Consider the following 11,138-nt stretch of genomic DNA (forward strand, 5'->3'; position numbering starts at 1 on the left):
GTGAACCTCAGTCATTACGGAATTATTTGTTGTTAGACTGGGGGGCGGGCATCAAAGAAAATGTCCTGAAGTTCATTCAGTTCAAGCTGTAGAAATCAATCAACAGAGTCATTGTGATTCTAAACCATATTGCCAGTACAGGTGAATATTGGTTGGCCTTTTGACAGCTGTCATCATATGTTCTTTGTGTGTATTGCCTCTGCCTGTGTGACCATTCTCTTCCCCACTCCTCAGTGCCTTTCTGCATCCTCAGAGTTGTTGTTTTAATCTCCTGTTGATTTCCTTTTCTCTTTTTTGTTTTTGATCTCGACTCTTCCTTTTTTTAACTCTGTTCTCTCCTTGCTAGGGAACATCTCTGCCTGGCAGTGGTGTGAAAAGGTATTCACCTCCCATCTTTCACTGCCTGTGATGAGAGCTAAGCCACTTATTCCCAATGTGATAGACAAGTTGACGTGACTGATAAGACCAAGCTTCTATAGAACATTGTCACAAGAGCATCATAGTTCTATGCCTTGCTCAATTTTGGCCTTTTAAAAGGGGATAGGAAAACTTTTGCTTTGTGGACACGATGGAAACATTTTATTATTCCTACCACTTTTTTCCCTGCTGATATAGAAAATGCTGATATGTTCATTAGATACACTGTGTAAACTGGGGCTGAATATTGGATGGGGCCCAAGGTTCATGAGAAGAGCCATTCTAATGAATTTCCGTAGAGAAGGTGGTCTTTCTTGGGTGTGTCTCCTGGCTGGAACCAGGGCAGTCAGGACAGGCTTGGATGTCAGACTGAGTCCAATCATTCTCCTGTTCATACCATCCCCAATGAAATGTGAAGATGCTCCAAACCACTGTTTTGCATTTGAATCTTCTTTTACATACACTTTTAAGTTGATAGCTTTGAGAACGTACATTGTGTGCTTTTGTAGAACATAGCTGAACAAATATGACGTGATCTCAATAACTTACTGCAACTCTCTAATTTACAAACCCAGTAAAAAGTATGTAAAAACTTTTTTATGCAGTAAGGTGTTTGAATGTAATGGAACAGTTTCTTTATTTGAAAATGGAACTGTCTTTGAAGGCATTCATTTCTTTGCCTGCATGTCCCACTCTCTGCAGTCGCAAATGAAAATGGTGTTCACTTGTTATCAGAAATGGACATTTCGCTGAGATTTGCAAACTGGTGCTTAAGTAAGATTAAACCAGATTCCTTCTGTCTCTCTTCTTCTTGCTAAGCTGTGCAATATTAATGATTTATATATTGATATTTTCATTTTCATAGGCTTTTTTCACCTTGTAACAGTTGTTTCTTCTCAGATTTATAGTGTTCTCTACAGAATAATAGTTGTCTTGCTGGCTCTTATCCAGGATGTGAAAGTCCTATATTGTAGTCCAAATTTAACATCAATTGTCAGATGAATCATAGAGTCATGGGGTTGGATGGGACTTCAGAAGGCCATCCGGTCTTTCCCATGTCCAAGGCTAAATCAACTGTACATGTCATTCCTGACAGACATTTGTATGGCTTCCAGCACTGAAGACTCCCCAGGCTCCTTGAGCAATCTCTTCCAGGACTGCTTCAATTCTTATTTATTAAACTTTTTCACTAATGAATAAATTGTCCCTGGTACAATTAAAAGCTTATGACTGCGCATCTTATCTCCCATATACATTGAGAATAAACTTGTCTTCATTTTCTTGCAGCAAGCTAAGTGTTTGAATATAAGTACCGCCTTAACTTCTCCACCTAGTGGGGCCCATTTGGGGAATTATTCCTTTTAAGGATTTATAAAAATGCTACCACTTTTTGTTTCTTTGTTTCCAAAGTCTCCGGCTGGTTCAGGCTTGGAGTGCAGCATGCTGCACTGGATGTGGAACCTGATAAGCTGTGAAAAGAGCAGACAGATGGCTTCAGTGTTAGCAATGATGTAACCAAACAAGACCAACTCCTAAAACCTGGACAGTAGAGGTAAAGTAGAAAAGAAGTCACCAGCTCAAGAGATGGCTGTAGGGGTCCACACTTCATCATCTGAAGACTGCTTTAACTTCTTGACGATCTCTGGTACGGCTTTCCTGGATGGCACTCTTAAAGTTTTCACTTCTTTCTTTCTATGAATTGAGACATGAAGAAGGTCACAGGAAGCTGTCCTGCGTCAGACAGGTAATGTGGGGTTGAGGGTGTTGTGGAACAACCCTAAGCTCGTTCTCTCTAGGAGCCATTGCTTTATCCTGAAAATCTGAGAGCTGTTATCCCTGTAGAAAAATCTCTTCTGCAATCTAATTGTAGATGTTCTTGTCAATGCTGTAACTGTCTGACTTACAGCAATAAGTTTTGCGGGCTATCTAGTGCTTCTATGAAATAAAACCAACTGTTTGTTAATTAAGGAAAAAAGATATTGTCATTGTATCACCCCATCTTGCATGTAGGTTATAACTTTTTCAGCAAGGTGGTGTTTCTATTTGCTGTACAGTGCCAAATACATTGTTAAGGATTGATGTATAACCAATGATTGTTGGAGTATGCTGGCTTGCATGCATGAACAAAACTGCTGTTTCCAGAATAAATAAACTTGCAGGAGAACTTATGGGCTAGGTTTTCTGCTGACAGTTAATGGGGCTTCATAGAGTAGAAGGCAGCACAGAATTTGGCTTTGTGCAGAGTATCTCGGCATGAAGAACCAGTGGCTCTTTCAGATGAAGAACCTAATTCCTTTAGTATTAAGTATTTGCAGTATAATTTGAAACTTAGTGATGTTTATCCATGGCACTGTCTATCTCTGGCTGAAATAAAGAGGTTTCTTTCCAATGTTACCCCAGGGTTCGTGCACCTCAGCCAGTAGAGTGCATGTGTTCATTTTCCCAAATGGCATATAAGTTGGCGGACTTGGGTCTCTTTGTTTTTTTGAGTTCTGGCTATATTTGAAACTAAAGTGCAAAGCAAAATTTAGAGGCTAAAAATTCTGTGTTTTATGAACCACAAATCTTCCATGACTCATCTTTCATGCAATTTTATGGCCCTACTGGCTTGGAAATGGGCAATAGCAATTGGCCACCTGCAGCATCAAAATCAAGGAAAGTTAATGTTGTGGTCACTCTTTGAAATGTGGAACCCTAAAAAAAAAAAGCCCCCACAAAACAACAAAAAACAAACCCAGACAACCTCACTGTAAACTGCTGACTTAGCATCATGTTCTACCACCTCTAAGACATCACAAAAATATGACTTTTTCTATAAAATTTATTTGAATCAAATGGTGGGCAGACCTTTCAAAACTTGGCCCTTGCTAACTTGCTCTAGAATTAAACTTGTTAGCTCTGCTAGAAGCCTTGCTAAAACCTGCACTCAGATAAAAGGAATTACCTTACAAAATAAATAGGAAATAAGATTTTTCTTTCTCTTTGCAAGATTTTTTTTTTTATTTAGTCCTTGGACCTTTGATTTTACTTTTTTTTAACTTTCTCCCAGCTCTGAGGTCTTATGCTAAATCACTGAAGCACTGAATCATGTTTCTTCCTCAATACAGAGAGAGTTAATACATAAAATTACTTTTAAGGGGCTTGGATGGAAAGTATTGTTTGCGCTATGTACAGCTGTTAGCAAAGTTGTATTATTGGGCTTGTCCATGTTTAGTATTAAGGTCTGAAGCCAGAGCTGTAGGTGCAAATTTGTGCTTGTGTACTTGAAACTTCATGCTATTATCAGCTTATACTGACAAGCTTCACCTCCGCATGATTGCCACTGGCACTGAAAGTTGTTATAAAATTGCAAGTTACATTTCAAGAAGGTTTCAAGAGTCTCTATTCCAAATGTTTCACCAAAGTCCTCTTAAATCCATGGTCAGCTGGGGTTCCCAGCTGATCCTCAGGTATTGTGCTTTTCAGTCACTGATGGCACATAGATGTGAGTTGTAGAAAGGAATTATGTTGGGAGCTCTCACCTGCTGTGTGAAGATGACCTGAAACAAATCTCTTCCTACAGTTTCTTACCCACACCCAGAAGTCTCCCTGAATTTTGGCTTTTGGTATATATTGAGTACTAGAAATGATTCTTTAAAGGAAAACCAGTAGAATTTTATAGCCAGTGACCTGCTGCTTAGTACACTGAAAACCTTTCTGTAGGTCTTGCCTTTTTTATTTTTCTTCCTCTTTTTTAATGTTGCTTATAAACTAGACTTGTCGCAGGTTTTGAAGTCAGATTGAATTACTCTCCCCAATGTGCTTCTATAGGAAGCCACTATGGAATCAGTAAGAACAAGACCTACTTGCATTCCATTTGCCATCTGGGTTTCTCCCTGGCTTCAATTTGCTGCTATAAAATAATTCTTAGGTATGGATGCTGTACTGAACCTGCCTAATGCATGTCACATTTAGTTACTCATATTTCTTCTAAGATAACAGCTGCAAAGAAGCTGTTTCTTGTAGTCTCTCCTGATTTACTGCTTCTTAATCTGATGTTTCAGATTAAACATCCAAGGTTTTGAGTCTAAAAATGTCATTGCATTCTTTTAAGACACATGTTCAGCTGCTTTGTAATGGGCATGTTTTTTCTTAAAGTTTAATGCTCTGAGGTTATGGAATAATTGAATAATGTAGCATGTCTGTTTATAATCAAGATGAGCATATGTTGTCAAAGATATACATACATTTATCTTTTATATGTTTTCCTACATTCTTCCTTGTACCTGAAATACCATTTGCAGCTACTTTAATATATCAATAAACCATTGAGGCGCAATTGTGCAAGGGCACATATCAAGGCTCATGTTAGATGTGTTACGTTGCAGTAACATGACTGCTCGGTGAAGTCAGACATCTGTACAAATCCAATGGGCCTGGTATCTATAGTACCCGAAACAGCACTGTTAAATTGGGGAAAATTAGAGGATGTTTATAACTGTGTATCTGCAAGAAAGTCACATCCTTGCTAGTGATGTCTTTGCTAGGGAGCACAGAGGGCTAGGGAGGGCATGACTTTCTTTTTCCTTGATAAGAACATGTGGCAATGTTTTTTGGTTATTTTGTTTTTTTAAAAATATGATTTATATAAATAAAGGCTTTTGGCAGCCACCCTTCTTGTGCTCTGATAAACCTATCTTTGAATAAATGTAGGTCACTTGGCATCATCTTGAGTTATTCTTTAATATAAGATGAGGATGAAATTCCTTCACCCAGCTATGTGATGGTACTATGAAAACCATTTCAGGTTAAAGCCCACGCTGCATTAGTCATGCAAATATAGTAAAAGCACCAAATTTATTGATTAGACAAATGATTTATCATCTTAAGTCTCTCTCTGATCTGCTAAAAATAATTCAGTTCTCTGCCACGCAAGCTGTGTGTTGATATCTTTTTGTCTTTTTTAGAGACTTGTCAGCTGACTATGAATTATGAAGTTGTTCTCAGTCACACCAGGCTAACTTTTACTTACGGATGCTTCTACAGTAGCCACTGTTGTGATTTGCATATTCAGCAAAAGCTGAGCATTGCAGAAACCCTGAAAGGGTATGTAGGAAGAGTTGTCCTTTTTCTTGCAAGGCTACCCAAGACATACAGTAGACTAAAGGAAATGTGCCAAAAATACTGTTGTTATCTTATCTCTGACAGTGTAGCCCGAAATACTAGGAGATATGTAGCACTGTGCAATAAGAAAATTACCTAGCTTCATTCTAGAAAGCTCCTACTACACTTCATAGGTCAAACTCTGTATCACAGTCTCACATGTGTATACCTCCTTTGGAGCTTGACACTTCAGTCTTTAAAGCAGCCTGGAGAACATTGTTGTAGCAGAATAAAACATAGGGGCTGTAGTAGTATTGTGTTAAAATGAGCACCTGGAACATTTCGATCCTGTTCTTTCCTTTTTCTGTGTACAAGCAAGATTCTTGCTAATGCAAGGCCTCATGGCTGCTGACTTGCTGAGTGTGAAATCCAAGGCATTGAAATGATGGGATTTGAAGAACTTGCTTACTTCTGGGAAAATCTTTGACATGATGGTCCCAAATGAAATTGTAATTTCATTTGGAACTTTTTTGCTGCCACTTTAATGAGCCTAAGCTTTAGCACAAATTTCAAGGTGATCTGTAATACCCATTTCTGTGGGACAGTTATGCAAATGTGTGTTGTGGGAACATACCCAGGGATTTCACATGTATGGTGTTGCTAAAACTTGCAAAATTTTTGGATCGTGGAGTTGTGTGTGAAGATTTGGCATCTGATCCTGTTCCTACTGCCATGCCTAATAGTTGTATCAAATTTTACTAGAAAAGGATAGAACACTTAGGGGTCTGGGTTGAAAATGCCTTGAAAATTTTTATGACAAAAGGGCTTTTCTAGAAACTAGGTGTGTATAGAGCAAGTGAGATGATGATGATCATTTATGGATGAGATGACAGAGGAAGAAACCCCATTCAAGCCTGGGCTGATGAAAAATCTCACTTGCTGTCATAGTGTCAGGACACATTCTGAGGCTCTGCTTGACAACAACACTTAGCAAGACCTACAAATAGCAGAGCACAGGCACAATAAGGTCTGAACATCACAAAAGCATGATTTGTGGACTGTATCCTATTGTTCCTTTAGAAAAATAAAAGGTGTATTTCTCTTGTATTACTAGCATGGCCAGTTCAAATTAGTCCTGCTTGCAACACCATAATCTTGTTGCTGTTCCTTTACCAGAGGAATTCCTGTTTTATTACTGGGTGTGAAAGAGAAGCCGCCTGGAATAGCATGGCTACGACTAGTAGGGTTACAAGCCCCTTGCTTCCTGTTCCGGCTTTCAACTTCTTCCTATCTGCTTAATCTACACATGACTTCATCACCTTTGCTGATCCACTGTGGTTTATTGTTCTTCCTACATGCTGTTTCTTGGGTACCGGTAGCTGACAGGAGGCAGGATACTTCCTTGTGTGGTCTTGCAGGGCAAGACTGAAAAGATAATCACCAGTCATATGGCTGCAAAATTCATTTCTGTAGTTCTGTGGAGAATGTGTTCGGTTACAGATTTGTATAGAAGTATGGTAACCACATGTTAGTACTTGTGGTAAAGAAAGAAGCTGGAGGAAAGGAAATAAGGTGTGTGAAAAGGGGAAGCTATCAAGCAGGTCTAGAAGTGAAAGAAACTCTTTTAAATACTGAAGGTTTTGAAGTATAATGGATAACATTTAGCCCCCAGCAAAACTCTGAATTCAGTGATATGTGTAAGGGAATAAATTTTACCTAGTGTTTTAAAATGTGTGCTTTTTGAAAACACTCCCCAACTGATTTATAAAAAAAGAAATCTGTAATGAGATCCAGCTTCCTGTAAGTTTACGGTAATTTTGTGCTTTCTGCTAGTTATGCTATTTATGTGGTCCTTTTACTGTAGCCTGACTCCCACCCTCTAATATAGTTATCCTCACAGCACTTCTTTGTGGTAAGGAAGTACAATAATCCCCACTTTACAAATGGGGAGCCATGGCAAAAGAGAGGCTTAGTGACTGCCCGAGGTCACACAGGCAGCCCATTGCGGAGCAGGGAATTCGACCAGGACTCCCAAACAGCAGACAAATGCTCCAACGCCTGGGCTGTCTGCTCTTTTGCTCATATTTTTAAAGAGCTCAGAAGGTTCTATCCAGTTCTCAGAGACGGTTCAGAGGTTATTGAAGGCAGTCTGACTAAAATAACAGAATAGCTGGACCAAGTAAAAATGTGCCACTTACTGCAACTTACTGCAACTCTACACTTGAGTCAAACAGAGGTTTTGCAGCTGGCAGCTCTGGTTTCCTCTCGCTTGCACAAGCTTGCTCTCACATATGCACACATATGCTCTCTCTGCAACTCATTTTTCTTCTGCCTTGGAGGAAGGACTTGGTAAAAGGAAATTAGTATAATTAAATGGTTTTGTAGGAAGCTGATGTTAAGTATTTACTTACATAAAATAAGTGGAGGAAAAAAAAACCTATGAGGTGGATTTCTTAGTGTTTTCTTTTTTGGGGATTATTTTTGTGAGCAGAGTATTGAGTGACAGAGATTTGTTCCCAGTAGAAAATGCTTGAAACACATTAGTCTGCTTTGGTATTAGAAAGATTAGAGGGCACACCGTGAGAATTTGTAAGGATTTGTGTGCTTTTTAGAAAGGATTAAGAATTTTTTAAAAATCCAGATTAGAAATGCTGTCTAACCACATCACTACCCTGCAAGCCAACATCTGCGTGGTGGTTTTCTATGCTTAATACCACAATGTTTGTATTGCAACTTCAGTAACAGTTGGATTTGTTTAAAGATCACAGTCTAGGTGTGCACAGCATGTGAAATGAAACGTTATGAGTTCATGTCGCATCCTTGTAATCTTATTCAGCAGCAAACTTGAAATACCTAAGAAAAATATTTTAGGGACAGGCTCATTCTAGAAAGTTGCTTAAATAAAAGAAAAAAACCCAGATACATTCCATAGCTTTTAAGTGTCTGCTTTCATCCTATAAAATTTTAAGCTTGAATAAGATTTGTTCTCTGGAACATTATTTCTTTAAAATATTTGGACATGGTAGTTCCATAGTAACACCAGACTGCACAACATGGAATTATTGCTTTGTTTGGGAACATAATTGTTAAATATCCTCAAAGCTGAAAAAAAATACTTCTTGATTATTTCCTAGAAAAATCTTCAGCACACGTAGCTAATTATAGTCGGACTGCTACATGTGGATGATTAGAGGCTTATGTTGCTAGAAAACTGCTTGTGCTGATTTGAACTAATATTAATTTGCAAATTCAATCCCCTTCAGACACTTTAGTTAGAAAAGCATAAATCTGTGCAAGAGGTGTTTATGGAAAAGACTAGCTATTACCTTATTTTATGCTTTACAGTCTCACTTTATTAGGCATCAATTTGCTGACGATTTTTGGTATCTTACCAGCATGCAATAGAAATGTAACCTGACCAGTAAGAGTGGCTTAGCTGTTTAGGATTTTTTCTTTCTTTCTTTCTACTTTCCCCTCTCCTGTTTGTTTGTTTGTTTCATTTCATTTTGTGTAGAGCTTGATTGAATAGCCAGAGAAATCACTGGAAAGCTGGTGTTGGGCTTTAGCTCAGTCTTTTCATCAGAAGGTCTTTCCTAGCCACAGGACTTTGACTAGTGCAGTCCAGACATACCTGAGCCCAGTGATGCTTGGAGGATGAGTGTATGTTGGATACAGTGTATTTTCCACACACGTGCCAATGGCTGTTTCAGATGCTTGGTGAGTTTGGTCTTGTAGCATACCCATGTGGAGGTTTCTGTGTGTAAGCAAGTGTCATGCCTAACAGGTTCCTTAAAGTCACCCTGCATAAGCAGTGCACTGTACCTAGGGACACACACTTGAGCATTTGGTCCCTACAGAATAGTCCTGTGAGGATCTGTAGTGCATATAGTTTTCTCTTGCTTGTTTCAGCCATTATAATGGCATTGACCAGAACGGAGTTCCATTTGCATGGGTGAATATCAAGTATGAATTGGATTCTGAATGTTGTGTTTGTTGTTTTCTTTTTAATTATGTTTTCAGTTTTACTACTCTTACAACATTATTTTTAAAACAAAGTTTAGGGGGCATGTGCTTTTTTGATGTAATTTTGGTTTTGTAAACTCTCTGCAAAGTTGACACAGATGTGTGTGGAAGGATAGGTTTTCTTACTGGCTTCTTATAGAATCAAATGCATTACAGTGTCTTCAGACTGGAGATTTTCATAGCATCTGGATTATACCTGGCACGTTATTGGCAGTATTGGTGGTCTGAAAATTTTATTGCAGGCTTGTATTAGCAGACCAATTTATTAGTTAAGAGTTTCATAGCTAGAGAGACACTGCAGATGTTGGCATTTATAGGCTATGGAAAGGTGTAGCTTAGCAGAGAACAACATGTGAAAAGAAAAACTGAAGACTGAGTAGTTAGTTGAGCATGTCAAAAAGTTAAGATCATCTGTGGAAAAGAGACATTTCAGGAAACACTTTGAGAAAGAGGACAGGAAAAAAAAGGAAAATTAGAAATAAACCTTAAAATGGGATTTAGTCTAAGAGGTAAGCAGATACAAAATTATCAATGTCATATACTAAAAGTTACAGAAGATCACAGTTGATACTTAAGGCAATTTGATATTTGAAAAATGTTTGTATTTTATCTGTAAAGAAAAATAAATTTTAAAAATATGCTGGAAAATATGGACCCAGTATGGATCAGTTTACAGCTGTGCAATTGATTGAAAGTCTGCTGGGATAAACTGAAGTATTAGCTGAGTGGAGAACTGAGTCTGGAGTCTTGTCCTTAATGAAAGAAAAACTAATTGAAAGAATAATTCTCTCACTTTCTCAGGCAAATGGTTGTTCATTGTAGTGACTATAGCTGTGAGAGACTGTCATTCTCTGTCCCTTAGGGTGCTAAGTACATTTGTTACAAAATAAGTAAGTCTTCAATTTCATTTCTTGTTTCTGGAATACAATCAGTTTCTTCCTTATTTAAATTATATTATGATTTCATATGGTTCTTTGATAAGTTAAGGAAAACAGATAATTTTGGCAGGTTTTTTTTTCTGTTTGTGTTTTTCAAAGTTGCTTATACTGGAAAGGGAGACTTACACTATGCTCTCCGGTGACTGGATGCCAATACAGAGATTCACTGCAAGACTAACTCCCCTGTAAATGAAGACAGAATTTATCATTTTAAAGCTTTGCATCACGGTTAAGGAAATAATCTTTATTCCATTTATGTGTTGGTCTCAGCAATTCAATTGTTTAAAACACTAGAGGATTTTCTTGGGGTTTTTGCATGTTGATATACAGAAATGCTAACAGAACACCATTCCAGAAGGAATCCAAAGTCCACGTCATCTGGATTCTTATGAATGAGGAAGGAAATGTCAAACTTTTTTTTTTTAAAATCTGTGTGCATACATAATTTAACTGATACCTTGGAAGGATTTGCCTTCTAAGCCATAATTCCTGACAAGTGCATGGTGTGAAGCAGAAAGCTCTTTGTCTCTCGCACCTTAGAACAACACACACCCTCTGGAGGTGCCTCTTTGTTGACTGTGAAAGAGCCAAAGCTTCTAGTTCAACATTAGTCTAAAAGTTAGATGTTTAAACTTCTGTGAGAGGAGCTGCCCTCTTAAATTGTTTTTGATCAATGTA

General features: G+C 38.1%; 1 protein-coding gene across 5 annotated transcripts in view; it reads left to right on the forward strand.

The window, feature by feature from the left end:
• The window catches only part of MYLK (myosin light chain kinase), a 224,540-nt gene that overhangs the window by 51,183 nt on the left and 162,219 nt on the right, over nucleotides 1-11,138 (forward strand). The window contains exon 1 of one of the 5 annotated variants that reach the window (XM_064451205.1): nucleotides 2,076-2,161. The exons of the other annotated variants lie outside the window; for them this stretch is intronic. The gene's annotated coding sequence lies outside the window, so the exon portion shown is untranslated. Of the gene's footprint in view, nucleotides 1-2,075; nucleotides 2,162-11,138 lie in introns of those variants that run through there. 5 annotated transcript variants of the gene reach the window in all.

The sequence above is a fragment of the Phalacrocorax carbo genome, chromosome 5 (genome assembly GCF_963921805.1).
Source record: "Phalacrocorax carbo chromosome 5, bPhaCar2.1, whole genome shotgun sequence".
NCBI lineage: Eukaryota > Metazoa > Chordata > Aves > Suliformes > Phalacrocoracidae > Phalacrocorax > Phalacrocorax carbo.